Source organism: Tursiops truncatus, chromosome 10 (assembly GCF_011762595.2).
Source record: "Tursiops truncatus isolate mTurTru1 chromosome 10, mTurTru1.mat.Y, whole genome shotgun sequence".
NCBI lineage: Eukaryota > Metazoa > Chordata > Mammalia > Artiodactyla > Delphinidae > Tursiops > Tursiops truncatus.
The window spans coordinates 59,378,580-59,403,412 of record NC_047043.1 but is presented as its reverse complement, the minus strand read 5'-3'; the positions used below and the strand labels follow the sequence as shown (position 1 = coordinate 59,403,412).

At 41.9% G+C, this 24,833-nt stretch overlaps 1 protein-coding gene across 3 annotated transcripts in view; it reads left to right on the top strand.

Annotated features, from left to right (window-relative positions):
- Nucleotides 1-9,070: 9,070 nt before the first annotated feature.
- MYRIP (myosin VIIA and Rab interacting protein) overlaps nt 9,071-24,833 on the top strand; it is a 219,180-nt gene continuing 203,417 nt past the window's right edge. For 2 of the 3 annotated variants that reach the window (XM_073811061.1, XM_019946888.3), the window contains exon 1: nt 9,071-9,534. The gene's annotated coding sequence lies outside the window, so the exon portion shown is untranslated. Of the gene's footprint in view, nt 9,535-9,817; nt 9,894-24,833 lie in introns of those variants that run through there. The other variant, XM_073811060.1, reaches the window with a different exon arrangement.

The window sequence follows — 24,833 nt, the reverse complement described above, 5'->3', positions numbered from 1 at the left end:
TCAGTAGCCGAGTTACATACTTGGATCGTTATTAATCTCTTCCAGGTGGCAAGTAATTGGCTCATCATCCCATAAAGGCTGTTGAATGCAAATGTAGAACCAGTTGTAATAACTGGTTCTTTTTCTGGGAGAGAGGACACTACCAAATTTGCATGTTGATTTATTTAAGTTCATTTGTTTGTGTAGATGCAAATGCCATTGGCCGTAATTCCCTATGATCTTGCTTGATAAGACTGGAATTGTCCAGAGTTTTTTATCGTGATGATCATGGTGATGGATGAAATATTCCTGAATCAGTAAGATTCAGATTAGTGGCTACTGTTTGGGTGTTAGAAAGTGTGCTTTAATCTAACAATTGTAATAAAGAGGAAAGAGAAGAGAAAAGGGGCCAGGATGGATGGACAATAACCAGAGGTTTATAGAAAATGAGAAGAATGGTTATAACCAAGTAGATGAATAACAAAATGGGATTTTAGTCCCATGTCTGGGGCAGAAGCTGCCTACTATCTGTATATTCCAAAGGTCCTAGGACAACTGTTTACTTCCAAAGGTTGGCTATGAGTAGAGGAATTCTGAGAATCCTAAATTTGCGGTCCCTTACTGGAACAGCCTACCAGCTGTGTGGAATTCTGAATTGTTTCTTCAGTCGTGAAACATGGACCCAAGGACTGACTCCCTGGAGTTTCACTGCTGTATTTGTTGTTACAGTACCTGATGAAGTCCCTTCCAATGAAGTTCGAGAGTAGTTTTTCTCCAGTGTCCCTTCCAATACATGAAATCTCCTGGTTTCAGATCACGAGGAGGCTGAGGCTGTGTAGGAAGATGTTGCGGGAAGGCAGCTTTAACCTGTTGATGATAAGATTGAGTACGTGAGTCCCTTGCAATTTTTTGCCATCTCTGCATGCAGCAGGGTAGAATATCAGAGGTGAAACTCCTAAAAGCATGGGTCTTCCAGTTACCAGATCATGGAGGGATAACTGATGTATCCCTGAGGTAGTGGATTGTATGGCTGTAATCACCTACAGTTTCCTCTTTTCTCTGCGTGCATGATTGAATTATCTAATCAAATTTTACTGAGAATCTTTTGGGTATGGCTTTTTGCCCTAATTGGGAGGCCCTTTTTGACCCTTGGGTTTATTGTAAAAAGAGGGACTCTGTAGATTCCTTTCTGTGTTAGTTCAATTAGTTTTTGCCATCCAGGATTGAGCATCTGAGATTTTAACCAACATGTGTACTAGTTAACATAATCCAAGTAACCCTGAGACATACATATCCAAAGGAAGTCTAAATTCTCCAAATAGTAGCTGTCCTTGTCTGGGTTAGAGAAATTCGGAATTATAACTGTTAATTCAGCTCAGGCCCAAGGCATACCTGACTCATGGGAGGGAAAGATTTTTAGAAACAATTGGTATACGGGGTTTTAGGAGAGTTAGTAGGAAAAGGCAGGAGATCTGGACAAGGGAACGAAGAGGGAGGAGTTGACAGAAATGTAGAAGGAAAGAGATCAGAAGGATAAGGGGGAAGTGGGGGACTTCCCTGGTGGCGCACTGGTTAAGAATCCACCTGCCAGTGCAGGGTACATGGGTTCGATCCCTGGTCCGGGAAGATCCCACATGCTGCGGAGCAACTAAGCCTGTGCGCCACAACTACTGAGCCTGCACTCTAGAGTCCACGAGACACAACTACTGAAGCCCGGGTGCCTAGAGCCTGTACTCAGCCACAAGAGAAGACACTGCAATCCGCAATGAAAAGCACGCACGCCGCGAGGAAGAGTAGCCCCTGAAAGCCCATGCGCAGCAACGAAGACCCAACACAGCCAAAAATAAATAAATTTATTTTAAAAAGGGGGGATAGTGGGAGAGCTGGATATAGGGAGGCAACTGAAGGACAAAGAGGGAGAATTTATTCAGGAAATGAGTCTAGTTTGTTGTTGCTTAAGTTTGTCAGGTTGCTATTTAACTTTGGTCAAAGGATCTTTCAGTGAGGCAATTTTTTGATCAGAATTTCATTTGGAGGCTTCTGCATGAAAAAATGCTGCCCATTAAAACTGAGAAAACTTAGTCCCTTTATTTTCTAAGATGCTTCTCAAATGAACAATTTTGTTCAAGTCAAATGTTCCCAGAGTGGCTACTGAAGATCCAAATCATCACTGATGAAGTTATGCTATTTAGAGCAATAGGTACAAGAATCAGGATTGTTAACAAGAGTTCAGGTAGAAAGGAGGAGCTTCTCCTGGACGAGGGGGAGAGGACTGAGACTTAGATGATCCTAGAGAGCAGGCAACAGTGAATCTGAAGTGATGCATATGCACTTTGTATCTCGGACTCCCAGCCTGATGGTTGGCTGCCTCTGATCGCAGGTCTGACAATTGGCACCTCCAAGAAGGTGGAAAACCAAAGAGAACATCCTCTTGGGATAAGAGCCAAGCTCTCAGAACAAACAAATATTATAGAAAGAGAACCTCACCTAGTTTTATTGGTAACTTGGCAAAATTTGTTTAATTGGACTCTGGTTTAGTGAGAACCACAAATTTAAGCTTATAGGTCCTATACCTGTGTTCTCCCCTGTGATTGTCCTTCATAGGACACTTTTAGACGACACTACGCAAAACAGAGAGCAAAATGGATTGGAAAAGAATGACCTGATTCCACCAAGGATGCCAAACAAATGGGGACCAATAACAAAACCGAGAACAAATAGCTGAGGAATTCAACACAGAGATGGTGGAGTCCAGCCCCAGGGCTGAATTGCAGTGTTGGTGAGCACTTGACAAGCCACATGTGGCTCCTGTGGGTATCGAGCCTGGTTGAAGGCTGGGGTCTGCAGTCGTAAGCAATGCGGAATGTCTTGGTGGGACCTTTAGGAAAACTATGGAAATAAATGAAGACCACCAAATGAGAACAAACAGAAGCTTTTTATTTAGAGATTGTGTTTGGCAGAAACTCAAAGGCAAGCAGGGGACTAGGAAAGCTTTATAATGAAAAAGAGGGAAGCCTTCACTCATGCTCTGATTGGAGGCTGTTGGCAGGGGGAAGCTGGAGGTAGGTTAACTAGGAGAAGAGCAGCCTATGTGATTGGTTTGGGAGCATATTTGGCATTCTCTACTTAGTCTTAATTGGAAACAGGGACAAAAAAAATAAGGCAGCTGGTAGCCACTGGCCAAGTCCACTGAGGGCTGATTGCTGCAGAAGATGTGGTCTGTCTTCCTGAGCTGGTTGCTGGAGAGGTCTTGGGTCAGAGTCCTGTTGCCACATATGGTCTGGCTGCTGTCCATTTGTGTATTCAGTCTCTCAGGGGCTCAACTCTACTAGCCCCTTCTGCATTCAGGGTCCACTTCAAATGCTCTTTTGCTTCCATTTTCTCATCACCCTTCCACATTTCTGAAAGGACCAAGAAACGATTTAGTCCTGGATCCTTGGGAGAACGAAGTAGTGTCTTTCCAGGGTACTCACATTGCTTCCAAATTATTCTCTTCCTCTCCTGGAAGAGAGAGTGCTCCTTTTTTTCCTCTCTTCCTACAGAGTAGAAACTTCCCCTACATTATATCCTCCTTTCCCTCACCCTTACTTAGGTTTTTATGTTCCACGTAAAATCCACTTTTCTGTCTCCTGGAGCCAGAAGCCTCTTGGCTCTTTCTTAAAGGTGGTGGTGCTGGTGGAGGGGGGGATTGCTGAGTGGAGGAATATCCTCAATGAACTGGTAATATCATTGCAAAGAGCATAGAGATTCTTCACTTCTTGAAGGAACTTTAAAATACATGAAAATTCAGGTCACCTGATGAAAAAATATCAGTATGAATATTCAGCACATGCGAAAGCCTCTGAACATCTTTGAATTGTAAATGGTGGTGTAAATTTTCTCTGGCATCTTCATTCATTCAGTACGTATTCATCCAGCACTTCCTTTGTGCTAGGCTCTGTCCAAGGCACTTGGAGATACCTGTGAACAAAACAAAGAACTCTGCCCTCCCATAGCTTATGTTCCAGTGGGGGAAGACAAACAATAAATAGGAAACAGAATAAGAGAGTTAATAGTGTGTTAAAGGGTGACAAATGCTATGGAATAACGAAAATGCAGAGCAGGGTAGGGAGGATCAGGCAGAGGGAAACAGGGCAGCCTCATCTATTTCCTTTTCCTTGGTGATGCCTGACTTTGCCATGTCAATAGCAACGTTATTGCTAAGCCTCAGTGAATAAGATCAAGATAATTAAACCAAGCCCCAGGGTTTGAGGATTGTTATGAAGGAGATGCACACTCACACACAGGGCCTAAGTTTCTGGGTATTACTGCTAATTTTATTAATCCTTAGCACAGCTGCAGTCTGAGTCGGCTGCCAAGGATTTGAACTGGTTTGGGATTCAGAGAAGCAGTGTATCTGATTTGGCTATAGAGGTTATTACCAAGTCTGGGCTTTATTGTAGGAACCCGATTTATAGTAAGAAAAATCGTAACAGGAGAGAGTCACAAATCAAGACTCTGTAAGTCAGTATGTCACCTATATGCCCTATAAAATAATACCGTTATTATCATCATCTCTCAGCAGCATCAGGATCCCTTATTAGATGCCCTAGTCAGTGTAATGACAAAGTTTCTATTATTACATCTACATTGTCCTTCCAAGATAGAATCCACTTTATTGCAGAAAGCAGCAAAGCTTTTTAAAAGCTGTTATTTTGTAGGAAACAAATAGCTGTATAATAAAATATTAATTCTTCTAAAAAAATGGAAATAGTTCTAAAAAATAGAAAAATACTGTAGATACTAGAAACAATAAATTCTTTTATCTGCATTTCTATTTCTATTTAGTCCAGTATGATCTGTTTCATAATTTTAGATACACATTTGGTCATATGTCTTTTATTTTTCTAATTCATCACTGCTGAAGAGCAGAAAATCCAGGATTTCCATGTTGAAGTTTTCCCCTGCCTTGAGTTGTCCAAAGACATGAGTGTTTACTTAATCCAGTGAGGTCCATCTTGTTTCCTCATTCAACAAGCAAACTAGATGTGTGTCGTGGTCCTCTCCTCTTCTGCTGTCTCATGGTAGGGCTGTGTGTGAATTGGCTTGTACAAGTTTTTGTGTGAATGTAAGTTTTCATTTCTCTAGGATAAATGCCCAAAGTGGAATTGCTGGGTTGTATGGTAGGTCTGATTTTCGTTTAAAAAAACCCAGCCAAACTATTTTCCAGAGTGGTTGCACCATTTTACATTCCCACCAGCACTGCATAAGTGATACTGTTTCTCTGTCTTTTCCCCAGCATTTGGTGTTTTTTATCTTACCCGTTCTGACAGGTATGTAGTGATATCTCATTATAGTTCTAATTTACATTTTCCTAATAATGTTGAGCACCTTTTCCCGTGCTTATTTGCCAGCTGTATATACTCTTTGGTGAAATATCTCTTGACGTCTTTTGTCCATTTTCTAATTGGATTGTTTGGGGGGTTATACTGTTGAATGTTGAGAGTTCTTTATATATTCTAGATACAAGTCCTTCATTGGATGTTATTTGAAAATATATTACCCAATATATCATTTGTCTTTCCATCCTCTTAATAGGGTCATTCACAGCACAAATGTTTTCAAAAATTTTGATGAGGTCCAATTTTTCAATTTTTCCTTTTACCCATTTACTTTTCATTTAACACATAATTATTGGCTGTCTACAATTTATCAAGATAATGTTCCAGGTGCCCATAGGAAACAAGGATGTGATGTGGTCCCAATTTCAACACATTTCCAGTCTAGCTGGGAAGACTGGAGATGTACCCAAATATTACATAAGAAGTGCTAAGTGGCATGGAAGAGGGAGAGATACATTTTTTTAAAAATCAGATATTATGTTTCAGCTGATAGGGAAGTAGTGGGTGAAGGTCTCACGACTTCTATGCCAGAGAATGCCACAAAATGGCATAGAAATTTCCCTTATAAGTCCATTTTTCAGGTTAAAAATTGTAATTTTTAGATAACATATATTAAATCTCATTATGTGCAAAGCAATTGCACATGCATTGTATCAATTAATAACAATCTTGTATCAATTAATAACAATAAAGGGCAATGGAGAGGATTACACCATATTTTACATGTAGGGAATCTGGGATTCAACAAAGTTAAGTAACTTGCCCAAGGTCACACAGACACGAAATGGTAAGGTCAGACTGGCACCCCAGTCTTGTGATTAATGCTCTTTTAATTCTACCCAGAATCCTCCTGAGACATGTCCTTTTCCTGCCAGTATAAATTCATCAATCTTATGGCTAAGAAACAGACTGTCTGAGTCACATTTTAAAAGAAAACACAAGGGACTTCCCTGGTGGTCCAGTTGGTAAGATTCTGTGCTCCCAATGCATGGGGCCCGGGTCTGATCCCTGGTCAGGGAACTAGATCCTGCATGCATGCCGCAACTAAGAGTTCGAATGCCTCAACTAAAGATCCCGCATTCTACCACTAAGACCCAGCACAGCCTAAATAAATAAATAATTTAAATAAAATAAAAGAAGACACGATACATTTCCTTGGTGCACAAAAGTCAATGAGCTCTTCTTGATAAAGGAAGGATCCATTAAAACTCTTACAGTGGTCAAGATCACTCAGAAAATGGAAAAGCAAGCACAGCCTGTGAGTCATGAGGGGCCAAAGAAGGGGTAGATATTGCTGGAACTCAGTAAAATTTTGCTGGATGACAGCTCAGGATGGAGTAATCGTGGAGGGAACATTTTAGGTCATATTGTTGTCAGCTCATTGTTACCCAAATCAGCTTCAAGTGCAAAACTTTTCATGGGGAATGTTTAAAAAAATGAATAATAACTCCGGTGAAGAACAAAAGCCTGTTTCTGACCTAAAGGATGACAGATAGGGAGCTGGGGCTCTTTCTGACTCATAATGTCTCTGGATTTCCATCTGTACTTTCTTCCTGTTTTATTTGTGAACTTGCCCAAATCATTGAACTATTCTGTATTTATTTGTCTTTCTTTTAAAATGTTTATAACTTCGGGAAGATGTTAGGACCTTAATTCTGAGTCTGTAAAGAGGTAAATTTATATATTAGGTCAGTTTTGCAAACACTTATATGATGTCAAATAACCTTTGAACCCCGTCCCCATTTTTGTCATGATGCAGCCACTGGCAGGCCGCATGTGGAGAGTAATCCTTTCACATTCTACATGCCAAACTTCACCCTGATGGCCTGGGATCCAGCTGCAAAAGCAAAGGTCTTCACAGTGTCTGGACATGAACGAACACGAGCATTTACATGTGGCTTATTAGCAATGACCAGTCATGAACTACCTGCAAACATTTGGGCAAACTTACTTCCACCACTGTGTCGATCTCACTGACCTTGCAAACAATCAGAATACCCAAGTCTCAGACTGCTCACGGGGTAAAGGATGACTGAAAGAGGGCAAATAAGTCTTCTTGGGCAATTTAATTTGCATGCTGGGAAAGAAAAGACTGCCTCATTCTTGGAACCTAACCACTGAGAAGACAAGCCTGAAGGTGGAGGGGCCACCATGGAGTAAGTCAGCTTAACAATGAAGCCCACAGAGGAAAGCAGAGAGGAGAGGAGGAGCGAGAGAGGAGGGAAGGGGAGGGAGGAAGAAAGACAAGGTGGGGGCTGAGATTCCAGTTCTATTGATACTTCTGATGTCACTTGAGAGCCCCTGAATCCATCTGTGCCTGAAGTTAGACCTACCATTTTGTATAACAAAAGGTAAAAGTAAGAATATTAGAGAAATACATTTAGTTGTAGATTCTCTCTAGGAGGGTACGCACGAAGGTGAAAAGCAATGGTTGCCTCCAGAAGAGAAACTGAGAGGCTGGGAGACAAGGGTGGCAGGGAGACTTGCTAACCGTGTATTCATTTGAGCTTTTAAATTTTCGTACCACTGCCAATGTTAATCAAGCACAGACAAATAAAGTTAAAATTGAATGTAAATAAAATAGAAACAAAACACAAACTTTCTTCCACTTTAACCAATTTGTGGATAATAAAATCGCCTTGAGAGAAAACCAGATCTTTAGAGAAATCAACTCTTTACCTTCCAAGTTCCCTTCGTAAATGTTTTTTCGTTTTTGCCTTTTCGTTTTGCCTTTTCGTTTTTGCCTTTTGCCGACAGATCAGCAAATGAACCGTCCATTTCTACTGCGCAAATTTACACGGAGAGAACAGCCTCAATCCACGGTCCTGAGAGACGGTTCCCAGGGTTTTAGGAATCACCCACGTAGCTGTATTCCGATGGCGCGACTTCCGTCCTGCAGCGAAAATTGATAATGTGCTTCCACAGCCGAGTTGTTAGGGCTGAGGCAGTCCGTTTTAGAAAGATTCTGGGCCCTGTGTCCTGACGGATGCAAACGCGCAATGAAGCGCTGGCCTGAAGGGGAACCTTTCAACTCCCAGTCCTTCTTCCGGGACCCGGAACTCCAGGCAAGAGCCCGAATGCGGTCCTCACTGGCAGCAATCTTTGGGCGTCCTTGTGACAGCGCGGGCTCACTAGTCCTGCGGTGCGGCAGCGACGGGGGCTTTGGGACACTTGGGAGAGCAGTAGCCTGGGAGATCCAGCTCTCTGAGCCAAGAGCGAAACCAGTCAATGTGTGTTGAACGAAGGAGTGTCGTTAGCACAGTAAATTCAGGAGAGGACGAAAGGAACCCAGACCAGGGGATGGGTCACCACGGTGACTTTAAATAGCCACGCACTATGAAGTGAGGAAGAGCTGTCTTTGGAGACACGCCGGCTTCGGTGAGGCTGGGGAGGGAAGGCGCCCACACTCCGGAAGCCAGGCCGGCCCCGGATTCGGGTTACCAGGCATTCGGCTGTCAGGGAGGGTCCGGGCGCCCGGGGCGCAGGGGCAGGGAAGAAAAACCCTTACTTCAAAGCTGGTAATGACTTGAGGGCTCATCTGGCTACCCTGGAGCCGGGGCCTCGTCACCGCACTGCGCCTCAAGGTAGAGCCGAGCGCCGGGCGCGGGTCTCCGTCCCCGGCGCGCTCAGCCCCAGCCCCGCCCCCTGCCGCGCCGCGCCCCGCCCCTCCCGCGCGGGCCGCCTGCGCGCGGAGGGGAGGGCCTGAGAAGCCCGCCGGGCAGGCGCCCCCGGCCCCAGCACGGGCGCGAGCGCGCGCCCCCCTCCCACCGGGTGCCCGGCACTCGCCCCCGCTCCGGGCGCCTCTGATTGGTCGTCGCCCTGGCCGGCAGGTGTCTGCAGGGGCTGCGTCCACGCTGGCCCTGGCTGCCTGCGGCGCGGGCGCCTCCCTCGCAGCCGCTGCCGCTGTCGCGCTCCCGCCTCCCGCGCCCGCTCTGGGCTCCCGCTGCGGCTACGCTTCTGGCGGCCGAGCCCCCGCAGCGCTGCAGCTCAGATCTGGCGCGCCTACCGCCCCGTGCCCCTGCCTTGCTGCGCGCTGCTTCCTAATCCACGCGGCGCTTTGCGGCGGGTGCCCCAGGCTTCCCGAGGCGCGGTGGCCTGAGAGCGGCCGCCATCGATGACCCCTGCCGCCATCGATGACCCCGGTCACGGACCTGCTCCAGCCCGGCCAGCCCGTGTGAGTACCGTCCCCTCCCCTCCGGCAGCTTTGCGCCACTCTCCCCCGTACGTTGCCGCAACTTCGAGGGTGGGTGTATGGAGGTGTCTCTCATGTCCCCGTACACCCCGTGCGCGTCCTGAGCCAGGGCCCCGGGGCACTGCCAGTCCGCCTCTGCGGAGGGTCTTGGGGGGGCATCGAACTTGCTAGGGGGTTGTCGCAGAATCGGAACCGCCCCTTTCTCCCGCTGCCGGGGTCCGAGCTCAGCTCTGCGTTTCCTTCGCGGTTTGCGATTCCACTGGCCGCGTAGATCTTGGGCTGCGCTTCACCGCGCACCCACTACGCTCCTGGAGCGCCGGCGGGGCGCCTTAAACCATCAGGTAAGCGCCCGGAGCTACCCAGCGCGACGGACTTGATTCTTTCCCACTCTTAATTTCTGTAAAATGGGACTAATCAGGGACTCGTTCAAGGTCACGGCCGGTGCGCAGGACTAAGAATCGGAGTCGGCAGCTTCTGGCCGGGTTCTAGGACTGCCTGGGGAAGAGCGGCTGTTGCGGGGTGTGAGGTGCTCACTTCAGCTTCATCCTGGTCTCCCCCTTCCTACTCCCTCCGCTCCAACTCCGCTGCTTTTTGGTGAGGTCGGGAGCCGATTCTAAGGTACCCTTCAGAGGTTTGGATGTAGCCGCGGGGTATCTTCGGGGAGCGCGGAGCGGAGCGGTTCCTCATTGGGAACCCGGGGACCTGCAACATTTGCAGCATCCCTTCCATTCCCCGTCACTTAATTTACTTATGTCTCCGCAGGGTAGGGGAGTTTGCTAGGCGCCTGCTCTTGGATCAGTCCTGTTCCGTTTCCTTCTCCCAAATAAGCCCTGTCCCCAAGGATAAGTAAGTATCCGAGAGACTCAGACTGCACACACCACTTTGGGCCCAGGGACTTCCTAAGAGAAGCAGTAAGCTCTGGGCTTGGCTCCTATCTGATCTTAGAAAATGCCTTAAGTCTGGCTTTATTTCTGCCCGCTCCACTCCCGACCCCTTGACCGGGAGGTTTCCCACTTTCCCAGGGGAAGGTGGAATCCAGTCCCAGAATGTGTGTGAATGTCGCCAGACGTCTCATTTACTCCAGATCCTTTGAGGCAGCTCTTGTGGGGCTGTGGGCGGTTCTCAGAGTTTTGGGCTGGGGAGAGGGTCGCCCCTCCTCTTTTGGCATTATCACCCTGACCCTCCAACTCAGCCTCCCTCGCCCCAACTCAGGGATGAGATGACCACTTAGATAGTTTTGTGATGTCTGACAAACATCTTTGAGCCTCAACTTTTTAAATCTATAAAATGGAATAATCCCTGCTTTTAGTCTTCCGAAGGCAGTTGGGGTTCAGGGTACGTGATAGATGTGAAAGTAGAGGACAATGGTCCAAGAGGATGGGACCTGAGCTGTGGGTGGAAATGGGGGTGATTTAAATATATTTTCACAGCAACTTTGGGACTGTATTTTCAGGTCTAAAAATCCCTCTTTCCAAACAAATTTAGTTTGGTAAGACTTTGAAAATATTATTTTCCATCTTCCTGTTGATGTTCCTTGCCTGCCCATGGGCAGCCCCATCTCTCCTAAGTACCCCCACCCCAGCCATCACATCTGTGGTTTGTCTTTGTGGGCTGAAAGCTAGCTGTCTTTATGGGGCTGGGGGCTGTCTCTGTGGAGTTGGGGGTTGTGTCTGGTGGTGGGGCAGTGTGTCTGTGTGTGTGGGGCTTGTCTCTCTGGAGATGGTGTGTATCTCTTTGTGGCAGGTTCTCTCTGTGGTCTAGGTTTTGTGTGTGGAGGAGGAGGGGGAACTGTCTGCTCCAGGATCTGAGAAAGTAAACTGTTAACCACCTTCAGCAATTAAGCTAACGGTGGTATCGACTGTGTCCTGTCTCCTTCCTCCCTGTCTAGAGAGACAGAAGGAGAGCTCATCTGTGGCCATGGCCCTTAGAGCAATTGATACACCGACTGAAATACCTTGTAGAGAAGAACTAGGCATGCCCCTCTTTTTGCCTTCCTGGTTATTATTGTGTTTGTCTCAAAGGCAAGTTAAGGAGGGTTGACTGACTGGTCAGACCTTTGAGTTATAACATCATCCCAGAAAATTGCACAGATCTGAAGTGTGCCCTCAATGGATTTTCACAAACTGAACATACAAGTAACAAGTGGCCAGATTACGACCTAGAATATTCCCAGCCTCCCAATTACCCCCTACAGGCACTATCACACCCCCCCCTCCCCTGAGGGTAACCAACATCCTGTTTAGTTTTGTCAGGTGTGTTTTATTTTTTGTTACTATTATTATTTATCATTTTAGTTTCAAAGCTAAAATGAAACTGCTTGATGTTTTTCACTTTTTTATATATGCAAACCAAAGGTAGTTATACCTAAGCCAGTCCAGAAAGCTAGAAGGAAGAATTTGGTCTTAAGATCTGGCCGGAGTTGTCCAGATCTGGTTGTCCCCCGAAAATCTGATCATCAGTTCTTGCGTGATGTAACAAGCCCAACCCCAGATATAACATTGCTGACATTGGAGGCTGGTCTATTCATAGAGTGTACTTGAATAATGCAAATCTGAAATAGTGTGATAATAAAATATGAATGAAGAAAAGACATGAGTGAATTCTTCATTTGACATATAAAAATAGAAGTATTTTGAATTCCTCAAAGTTAAAAATTGGTAGAGAATCACAGAATTTTAAGGCTGAGCGAATTATGAGCTGTTTGTGCTGTTGCCACATGGTGGCGCCACGTTGGCTGGATAACTGAAATACCCACTATCCTTTCCCAAGTCCTCGGGAAGGAGTCCCAGGAATAAAATTCAACAGCTCAGTATCTCCAAAAGTGATTTCCAAACACTGTGGTTTTTCCAGTGTCTGGGAGGCAGGCCTCCCCTCTGGTGCCTGCTACTAAGTCCATGGATAGAACCCTATCCCAGCTTTTGAGGAGGGTGGCTTGCGGGTTAGAGGCGGGTATACGTTGGAGGTGAATGGAGCTGAGACACCATTGCCTTCTCTTTAATAATATGGAGCTGTGGTATGTCCTTGGGATTCTAAAGAGGTTAACCGAAAAGCTAGCTTAGGTCTGTTATGATCCTTTTGGTCTCATTTTACCCCAGAATCCTTCCAAAGGTGTGAGAGAAGGAATTCTCTTTCCTGAGGCAGGTAGCTCTCTTCACAGAGCACTGTTCATGGTGAACTTGGAAGAATAAATAGACCTGGGTGTAGCCAAACTGTTGCTAGAAGAAATGCCCTGTGTTCCACAGAGAGGGGGCCAAGTCACAGGGGAAACCACCAGGGGAGGGAGTGTTATATCCAGCTGTGGAGAGGGCTAAGCAGACCCATCCAGTGCCCTTCTCCCGTCCATCACCTTTTAACTGTCAGTGTGTCTGAGACACTGTTTAGAAGTTTGTATTTGTGTTATGGCTGCCATGCCTTTGATTGCTGAGAGTGTTGAGTGTTTGCATATGCTGGACACTATATATATATATATATATATATATATATATATATATATATATATATATATATATACATATATATATATTCATGTAATGTTCTAAATAGGAGGAGGGTGACTTTCCCATCTTATAGATGAAGGAACTGGGCCTTGACAATTAAGCACTCTAAGTTTACACACTATGTGAGCCAGAGTGAGGACTGAGAGCCAGTCTCTCAGATGGCTTCCCTAGCTGAGTTGTACCCTCTGCAGGGTGCAAGGAGTCTTGCGTAATTCTTTTGTCCTCCCTGAGACCTAGTATAGCACAGTACATGTAGTAGCTACTTGAATCGAAATCTGTGATTGCCATAAATAGAAAATTCTCTGCTGAGCAAGAGGGAAATCCAGACAGTGAAGGATGAGAATTTGGGGTTGAGTCCATGCAGCCTATAACATTGGGGCTGAGTGTATGCCCATCAGAATGTGTAGTCTCATTTTGTGTTTAAAATTTTATGGAAATGGAAATAGAGTCACAGACATAGAACACAAGCTTATGGTTACCAAAGGAGAAAGTGGGCACAGGGGGAGATAAATTAGGAATTTGGGATCAACAGATACACACTACTATATATAAAATAGATAAACAACAAGGATCTACTACTGTATAGCACAGGGAACTATATTCAATATCTTGTAATAACCTATAATGGAAAAGAATCTGAAAAAGAATATATATATGTATGTATAACAGAATCACTCTGTTGTACATCTGAAATGAATACAACATTGTAAATCAACTATACTTCAATAAAAAAAGGAAGATGCTCTCAGAAGAACTTTATGTTTACCTGGAAGATTGGAGGGTGGAAGGGGGAAATGCATAGAGGGCTAATGGTATACACCTTTTAATAAAATGACATGTAAAAGACTAAACAGTAAACAGATACATTATAAAAATTGTTATGTAAATGGAGGCTTGCCACTGATTTTTGTGATTTGCTTTTTTCACGCAACACTGGTTTTTGACATATGTTGATAATTGTAGATCTAGTTGATTCATTTTACTGTAGTCTTTGTTTGTTTAATATTCCAGAGTTAATTCCCCACTGAAGGTCAAAATGACGTTTTTACCTTTTGCTATTACAAAAATATTGCAAGGAATATCCTTGATAGGATCTTGTAGAAATGTATAAGAGTGTGTCTAAGGTATATATCCCCAGAAGTTGAGTAACTGGGTAGTAGGACTTGCATCAACATCTCATGTTTGTAAATTTTGGAGGTTAATCCTTTGTCAGTTGCTTGATTTGCAAATATTTTCTCCCATTCTGAGGGTTGTCTTTTGGTCTTGTTTATGATTTCCTTTGCTGTGCAAAAGCTTTTAAGTTTCATTAGGTCCCATTTGTTTTTATTTCCATTCTCTAGGAGGTGGGTTAAAAAGGATCTTGCTGTGATATATATCATAGACTGTTCTGCCTATGTTTTCCTCTAAGAGTTCTAGTGTCTGGCCTTACATTTAGGTCTTTAATCCATTTTGAGTTTATTTTTGTGTATGGTGTTAGGGAATGTTCTAATTTCATTCTTTTACATGTAGCTTTCCAGTTTTCCCAGCACCACTTATTGAAGAGGCTGTCTTTTCTCCATTGTATATTCTTGCCTCCTTTATCAAAGATAAGGTGACCATATGTGCGTGGGTTTATCTCTGGGCTTTCTATCCTGTTCCGTTGATCTATATTTCTGTTTTTGTGCCAGTACCATACTGTCTTGATTACTGTAGCTTTGTAGTATAGTCTGAAGTCCAGGAGCCTGATTCCTCCAGCTCCGTTTTTCTATCTCAAGATTGCTTTGGCTATTCAATATCAAAAAAACAAACAACTCAATCCCAAAATGGGCATAAGACCTAAATAGACATTTCTCCAAAGAAGATATACAGATTGCCAACAAACACATGAAAGAATGCTCAACATCACTAATCATTAGAGAAATGCAAGCCAAAACTACAATGAGGTATCACCTCACACCAGTCAGAATGGCCATCATCAAAATATCTACAAACAATAAATGCTGGAGAGGGTGTGGAGAAAAGGGAACCCTCTTGCACTGTTGGTGGGAATGTAAATTGATACAGCCACTATGGAGAACAGTATGGAGGTTCCTTAAAAAACTAAAAATAGAAATACCATATGACCCAGAAATCCCACTACTGGGCATATACCCTGAGAAAACCATAATTCAAAAAGAGTCATGTACCACAGTGTTCACTGCAGCTCTATTTACAATAGCCAGGACATGGTAGCAACCTAAGTGTCCATCGACAGATGAATGGAAAAAGAAGATGTGGCACATATGTACAAGGGAATATTACTCAGCCATAAAAAGAAATGAAATTGAGTTATTTGTAGTGAGGTGGATGGACCTAGAGTCTGTCATACAGAGTGAAGTAAGTCAGAAAGAAAAAAAATACCGTATTCTAACACATATATATGGAATCTAAAAAAAAAAAGGTTCTGAAGAACCTAGGGCCAGGACAGGAATAAAGACGCAGATGTAGAGAATGGATTTGAGGACATGGGGAGGGGGAAGGGTAAGCTGGGACAAAGTGAGAGAGTAGCATTGACATATATACACTACCAAACGTAATATAGATAGCTAGTGGGAAGCAGCCGCATAGTACAGAGAGATCAGCTCGGTGGTGTGTGACCACCTAGAGGGCTGGGATAGGGAGGGTGGCAGGGAGACACAAGAGGGAGGAGATATGGGGATATATGTATATGTATAGCTGATTCACTTTGTTATAAAGCAGAAACTAACACAGCATTGTAAAGCAATTACACTCCAATAAAGGTGTTAAAAAAAAACCAAAAAAAAGCATCTCTATGTTACTTCAACTCTGCTAGGTTTTGCAAATGGCCCTCTGAAGCTGTTGTACCACTTAACGCTCCCACTAGCACTGTCTTGGAGTTCTTCGTATCCCAATATCTTTGGCTGTGTCTGACATTAATCAGTTGTTTTAATTTTGATTAATCTGATAAGCGTGGAATGTATTTCACTGCTTTTACTTTGCATTTCCCTTAGAGATCTTTTAAAAATATATTTTGATTTTCAAGTTTTCCTTTCTATGCATTGCCATTTTTAATGAGATGAAACTTTTAGATCTTGAAACTCATCTGAAGTTTATATTTCTGTACTGTGTGAGGCAGAGATCTAATGTTTTCCATATTGAAAACCATTACCCCATTATCATTGAATGAATATTTATTTTCGCATTTATTTTGCTGCCATCTCTGTCATATACCAATTTTGGTTGTAGTTTTGGATCTGTTTCTTAACTCTGTTCTGTTCTATCAATCTTTTTGTGATTCCTGAGCTAATACCACTTTCATTTAGTTATTAAAGCTTTGTAATAAATCTTCCCTTCGTAGCCTTGTTCTTCAAAATTGTCTTGGCTATTTTTGACCCTTTAGGCTTCAACATGAATTTTAGGATCTATCCTAAACATCACTTCCTATGAAAAATACTGTTATCAAAATTTGGTAAAATAGAAAATAAAATGTATTTTCTTGTTTCTTTTTCTTCGAATATAGTGCTAATCAAATGCTTTCATTTCCCATTATTTAGTGTGAATTTTTGGTCCCCATTTTAAGTGGATTTACTTTAAGCGACTCTTCTCTGGTACCAGATATCCTTGAATAATAAGGACCAGATGAATATAATTCTTTTAAACACAAATAAGATCTTTTTTTTTCCACTCAACAACATATAAGCAGCATTAATGTCAATGATTATTCTTCTGTGTCATTATTTTTATCCTCCTAATGATCCATTTCATTTGTATACCATAATCTATTCAACAAAATCATTCTTTTAAAACATTAAGGACTTTATACTTTTTATTGTAACTTCATCTTTGCACACATTTTTATTTTCTTAGGATGAATTACTTTGTCAAAATTTACTTACTTTTATTTAAATTTTGGATACATATTGCCAAATAATCCTCCAGGAAAGTCTATAAATTTATATTGCTCTTGGTAGTGTATGAGTGTGCCAGATCCCCATGCCTTGCTAGTGATAAACATAATTATTCAACAACACTGTCAATTTCATAGGCAAAGGGAAAAAAAAGAACCTTATTTTTTACTTTGCTTGTCTTTTCTAGTGGGACAGAATATACCTTCATGTTTATTCATAGCCCACTTCACTAAAGAATTTTCCATAAGGGTTGTTTCTCTTTTACCTTCTGTGAATGAAACTTGCATTATCACTCAGTGTTTTTGAGAGAACTATCAGATTGTTTATATAGATTATGTTCATATTTTTCGCTGTTAAATATTACTCTATCATATGAAAATACCATTTTTATTAATCTGTTACCTCCATGATGGACTATAGATTTTTTCTGTATTTCTTCTGTGGCTATTACATAGATGTATGCAGTAAACATCTTTGAAATGTATTTATGCACATGCAAAAGAAATTCTTGAGGATGTATGCCCAGAAGTAGAATTTTGAAGGGTCATATTTTACATAAACTTACAACTTGACCATTTGGTGCCAAATTTCTCCCAAAGTGGTTATACTCAAACATCCCTAGCAGTGTATATCATAGTATCTCTCACTTTAAGGAAACAATAATACTAGGGAAGGAGGAACAAAGGTGTTAGAGTGAAAAGTACATATGTGTGTTTGTGTATATATAAATATCCTTAAGTTCATTTAGAAAGCTCAGGGTTTTTTTTACCTTTTCATTTCGAATCTTGCATCATATGAATGATTAAGTGTATAAATCATAAACATCACGTAAATATTTACTTGGCTTAGGAGAACTGGTAAGAGTTTAAGTAAAAGGTGAGCGATTTTATAGTGCCTTTATTCAGGGCAGCCTTCAAGACGGGGTTAGCACATGACAACCAGAAAAGCACCTCTACCCAGCTCTGCGCCTCCCGACCCAGGGCAGGGGTTCTACCCTTAGACAATTGTTCCTTTTTATCATCTTCTCTTTTACAATTTAGAAGACCTTGGTTGGTATAAGTCCAAGGTAATAATGTACCATTAACACCCTCTTGCGAATGACCTTATGTGATCAATTGCTAGTGATGGTTAAGACCAGAACAGCATGAAACCACCAGAAGGTTATTGGGGAAAAGGCTCAAAGATGGACTTGTTTGGGGACGGGCTGGATTCGTTACTGACAGAAACCTCATTCACTTCAGACTTACTCTGAGAATCAATTCTACATTTGTGTAAAGAGAGTAAGAAGAGCTTTATGAAACTGCCTAAATGCTGTATGAAAACTGCTTTCAGCGTTGTATTCAACCATGTGTTATTTGCCCCCATTACCTTTCCTAGGTAATTGTAAGTTAAATTTTTTGGTGTACATTTATATATTATCAGCTGGGGAGAGAAAACCATTCTGTGGAAAGTCCTTTTTTGGCTATGATTTACAGTGTAATGCCACTGATGTGACAGATATGTGATCTGCAGCTGGGATGCACAAATCCATTCTGTGGGCTGACAGTTTAATCTCTCCGAGCAGACACTTCGGAAAAGAACACAAGACATGAGAGAGAGGAACGGGGGTGCCTACAGGACAGAGGTGCTCATGGCCCCAGGATCTAGTGTGGCTATTTGCCAAAGTCCCCAAATAATCCCATACTGACTCATGGCTCAGAAAACTCATCCTATATGGTTCTCCCATTTTGGTATGAAATGTAACTACCTCAGAGTATACAGGGTCACTTTCTAGGCTTCAAAGCCTGCATATCACTGGAGAAAAGGAAAATGACCCAAGCCCCTTTATGTTATCTTTTTTCTGAAGATAGTCCAGTCTGCATATGCAGTGCTTCCAGCCCCAAACCTCTTCCTAACCTCCTCTTGAAAACCTTTGTCTCAATCATCATTTCACTTTATTTGTGCAGCTCCAGCCTCTGAAAATCTGGCAGGTTCTGTTTTTGTGTTTGTGTTATATAAATGTGGTTTTGTTGTTTTGCTTTCTTTGAAAAACAATTTATTGATCAGTAGGGACTTTGATTTACTAGAATTACATGTAACCAGAATATTCGAGATTAGTCTCTTTCTTTTATGGCTAATTAGAAGAAAAAATTTTAAATGCTGTTTTAATGGAATCCTTGATTAAAATCTATTAGAAATCTGCCAGTGGGTCTTTCAGCTCCACGGTCCACTGAATGTCAGGTGCCTCTCCCAGGACTGCAGATCTTGCAGCCCGGGTGCTTGAATGCCCGCCATCCCCCAACCATCCTCTGTGCTCCCAGATCTGAATCCTTCCTCCCACGGCTTCCAGGTACCTTATGCTTGCTCTTCCCACTGCCACCACCCCTGCTTTCTGCCTCAGTTCCCCTCCCCTCAGCCTGGTGCTGATGGTGGATGCCGAAGTAATGCTGATATTTCCCCTTCTCTTCCATAAATTATCCAAAAGCAACAAAGAGAATGAGAAACAAAAAAAACCAAACACCATTTCTGGCAAATTTGGGAGATGGTTGGAATTGTTTTCCTCAAAAGATGGAAGAGCTGCCAGAAGAAGAGAGATCAAGTGGCGGTGCACGGGGAGAGGCATGGAGATGTGCTCCGCGTGTTGTCAAGAACACTTCTTGGGAAGGCAGGAGCTCTCCTGGGGTACAAAACCCAAGTCCCTTCTATGCCCCAGTGGGATGAGGAAACCTGCAGAGGCGGCCACCGCTTCCCTCCTTAGCTCTTGGTCCATCTCACCAGAGTTGTTACAGGTTCTTTTTAGACTTTCCAGAGAACAACTTTTCACTTTCTCTTCTTGGTTGTGTCATTCTTTTTCATTTTACTTAATCTCTGTTTTCATCCTTATTATTTCCTTCCTTCTACTTTCTTTGGCTTTATTCTTTTTCTCACCTCTTAAATTTACATGATTACTCATTTAATTTCAGCCTTTCTTCTTTCATGTGTATGCTTTTAGTGCAATAACTTTCCCTCCAAGTGTTGCCTTAGCCATATTTGTATTCCACATGTTTTGATATGTAGTGTTTTGTTATTATTCACATGTGAGTTTTTAACATTTTCATGATGATTTCTTCTTTGACTTATGAATTATTTGTAATCTTTTATTTTATTCTTTAATTTCCAGAACCTTTTAGCAATTATTTTTCTATTTTAATTCTATCTTTATTTTAGTTTAATATTTTTAATAATATCTACTTTAATTTTCTATTTACTATTTAAAAATATTTTTTCTATTTTAAATTTTTTTCCATTTTAAATATTTTCTATTTTAATAGTGATTAGAGAATGTGATCTACATGATTCCATTTCTTTGAAATTTGTTGAGACTTGTTTTATGGCCTGGTACATAGTTTTCACAAATGTTCTGTACTTCCTTGAAGTTACTGGTTTGCAGTGATCCATATATGTTCATTAGCTTAAACAAGTTAATTGTCATATTCAAATCTTCCATCTACCTTCCTCATTTTTTTGAAGTTCAATTAATCAGTTATTGAGGGAGAAATATATACAGGTGCATTTTTCAATTTCATCTTGTGCTTCTTTCAGTTTTTGCTTTGTATATTTTGAAGCTGTATGTTATTAGATGCATTCTAGTTTAATTTTTTCCTGGTTAGTCAAATATATGTCATGATGAAACGACCCCCTTAATCTGTAGCACTGCCCTTGTTTCTAGGTCTGAGAAAGACAAATATCACATGATATCACTTATATGTGGAATCTAAAAAATGAAACAAATGAACTTATTTACAAAACAGAAATAGACTCATAGACATGGAAAGCAAACTTATGGTTACCAATGGGGATAGTTGTAGGGGGGATAAATTAGGAATTTGGGATTAATGGATACACACTACCATATATAAAATAGACAGATAAACAACAAGGATCTACTGTACAGCCCAGGGAGCTATATTCAATATCGTGTAATAAACCAGAACCTGAAAAAGAATGTATGTGTGTGTGTGTGTGTATGTGTGTGTAACTGAATCACTTTGCTGTTCACCTGAAACACTGTAAATCAACTATACTTCAATAAAAAATAAAAATAAATAAGTTAAAAAATAGATCTGTTTCGGATAGAGCTATACCAATTTTTTTTGCTTAGTACTTGCCTGTCTTATTTTCTTATCCTTTCACCATCAACAATTCTGTATATTTTTATTCCACTTGTGAAACTGTTGTAAAGAGAATAAATTTGCTTTATTTTTTCCAACCTGTAAGTTTTAATGTGAAAGTTATGTTCACTTATAGTGCTACTATTAATATATTTGGATTTATTTTATCATTTTACTTTCTTCTCTTTCTTTGTCCCACTTTTAATATACTTACTCTAATTTCTTTTTGTATTAATTTAGATTCTCTCTCCTACCCCACATTACATGTCCCTCCTCCACTTATTCAAGAGCCTTACGCTCCATTTCTATTTTCTTGTGTTTATTATATGGTTATTTTAGCACACATATTTACCTTAACAAAATCCAAACTGAATCAATCATTCCTGTCCTCCTGAGCAATTCAAGGACTTTATACTTAACTCTGATCACCCCTCTACCCAATTTATATGTTAACATTGTCTGGTGTTTTAGTCAGACTTTTTAAAACCCCATCTATTTATTTTTTTCCACATAGTAAGCAATTTGTTGACAGTATGATTCCACTGTCTTCCAATTTCCATTGTTTCATTTAAAGAATTTATCTAACAATCTGATTGTTGTTCTTTTGTAGTAATCTGTCTTTTCATTCTGGCTGATTTGAGTTTCTTTTCTGTATTTGTTATTCTGAGTTTCACTACAATGTATGTAGAAATGGGCTTCTTTTTAATCATCCCCCTCAGGATTCCCTGGACTTTTTAAATGTGAGAATTGATGTCTAATCGGTGTTCTGGAAAATTCTCAGCCATTATTTCTGTGAATATTGCTTTTCCTTATTCTCTACTCCTGAAACTCTGAGCAGATATGTGGGACCTTCCTTCTATATCATCTGTGTTTTTAACCTCTCTTCCATGTTTTACTTCCTTTCTCAGTACTGCATTCGGCTTCTTATTTCAGCCCTGTCTACCAATTCACTAATTCTTTTCTCTGCTGTGTCTATTCTGTCTTTTAAACTCTCCATTGAGTTTCCATTAACTTTTTCAAATATGTGTGGTAATTTTTATAGTTTCTTGTTCATTAGTTGTACTTTGATAAACTCTTATTTCCTTAACCATAACAAGCGTACTTATTTGAGGTTTTATATAAAATAATATTATTATTAATAGGAACTTAGCAATTGGAAAAGACTGGTCAGGCAGTTTACTTCTGGGTTCCTTATTAATGTGGAATAAAGTGAAAGAACAAACAAGGGGCCAGGTAGGGGGTCAAGCCCTCGAACTAAGACCCTCCCCATCCAGAATTTTTACCCACCCCCATCATAAGGTGCAAGAGATGTTTGTGGGCCTGAGCGATACTGAGCTTCCTTGGACATCCTCAGCCTCCTCAGTGAGGACCACTGGGTGTCCCGATCCCTCGGAGTAAGTCCGCCCCTACTCAGTGAACATCAGTAGGAGCCCCGCACACTGGGCGATCATACTGACTCTGGCCTTCTGCTCGCCATTGACCAGGTCAAGTAGACACTTGAAACACTTATCCCTCCTGCCCCTCCTCACTCATGACCCCACCCAACTCTGCCTTGTGTGGACCAGCACTCATCCCATCATGCTCTTTATCCTGTTTGTCAGTGCCCTGGGCTCCAGGACCACTTACCCTCAGCTCTTGATGACTTTAGCTCCAGGTAGAGGATCTTGTTAACATCCTGGAGTTCCTTGACCTTCTTTGCCGCAATTCTCTGACTTCCACCCAACCCTACCACTTACTTCCATAGTCATAGATAGATGTTTTCATTCCCAGTTATGGCTGGCCCTTCATAATGTGTTTCGTGCATCATGCTTTCTCATAACCAACCTCCATCTTCCAGTCCTTTCCCTCTCTTACTCCAATTCCAATGGTCCCTTGGTGTTCCTGACCTCCTGTCTGTGACCCCTGAAACTTGAGGTTCTCTCCTTCTGCCTTTTCCAGCCAATGGCAATCCTTTGGGCACCCCCAGTTCACTTGCTCCTCTCAGGCAGCACTCGGTAGAACCACACACTGGCTAAACCCTCATCTCTGCTTCCTCCTGCCTGCATTTGAGCTGCTGAATGTGGCTGGAGAAGAGCTCACAAACAATTGATGGGTCTTACGTGGCCAGGAATGTCAGATGGATCCTTAAAGTGCCTGATATTTCTCTGGTCCCTGGACTCTCCCATTCTCTTCACTGATTGTTTCACATTCGCTCCCATCTCCGCAGACGCCCGCACCTCCTCTTCATTCTCACTCTTACACGATGTCCCTGCTTCCACTCTCACTGAGAAAACTGAACCATCAGAGGGGAGCTTCCACAGACTCGCGCCACCATCTGCCTACCTGCCCTGCATCTGTTGCCATATACTCTGCCTCTTGTTCTGTGACTAAACATGAAATCTCTATGCTCTATCCAAAGCCATTCCCTCTACTTCCTGGCACTGGAGCCCATCTTCCTTGAATACTCAAGGATATGACTCTAGTAATTCCCCCTTCTGTCTTCTGTATCACCAGTTTCCCTCTCTCTACCAGGTAATTCTCATTGGCTTATAAACATGCTATTTCTTCTTTCTTGGAAAACACTCCCTCCTCATATCACTTCCACTGCTAGCAGTGGCTCCATTTCTTTACTCTCCTGTATATAAAAACTAGTAAGAATTGTCCAGACTTGCTGTCTGCAAATCCGCTCCTCACATTCTCTGTTAACCCACCCTTGCAGGTTGCCTGCCAAGTTTCATCAACTTTACAAGAAACTGTCGAGATTGACCATCACCTACTAAATACAACGGTCTGTTCTCAGTCCTCATCCTCCATGAACTTTTAGCATCATTTGACTCAGTTAATCAGTCCCTCCTCATTGGTACACTTTCTTCACCATGCCTGGAGGATACACTCTTGATTTTCCTTTTAACTCCTTGGAAGTACTCTCTCCTCTGTCTAGCTGGTTCTTCATTTTTTGCTTGCCCTTTTAATGCTGGAGTGCCCCACGGCTGAGTCTTTTCTCTTCTTTGCCTTTTTGTTTATATCCCCTCCCTGCAGACCTCGTCTGTTGTCATGGTTTTAAATACCATCTATGCCAGTGATCCCTAGACATATATCTCTAGGCTGGACCTCTCTCCCCAACTCTTTGAATAACCTCCTTGACATTTCCTGGATGTGCAATAGTCATTTGCAAATCAACTTTTTGCAAGTGGAACCCCTGATCTTCCCCCTAGACCTGTTCCACCTGCATTTTTCTCATCTTAGGTATCTTGGTTCCAATCAATAATCAATATAAAAATTACTAATGCCTTGTTTTACCTTCTTTTTTTCATACTGATCTTTGAAATCTAATATGTATTTTTCAAACATGGCACATCTCTATCTGGATGCCAAATTTTCACCAGAATTACTTGATTTATGTTTAGATTTAATGAAATAAACAGTTAAAAAATACATCCACATACCCATGTTGTTATATAAATGTATTTAAATGTTTTCCAATTGCTCAAATGAATATCATTTAACAGGAAAAGTTAGAGTTGCTTTGCATAGCATCTAGAACTCTGTTGGTCAAAAGTCAAGAATTTTGTCTGGAAGATTCTCATTTCTGCAAAATTGGAAGTGGGAGAAATGCTGGAATGTAGAAAAGATAAGCAGATCTCCAAGAGCGGTCTCTTACTGTTCCTTCTACACCCCACACCCTCTCACCTTGTGTTCATTCTTTGTATCATTACTGCATGGCTTTTGTTTATTTGTCTTCAGAAATAGTTTCAGCGCCTCCTTTCTGAATAGGGAGGACTCCTGAG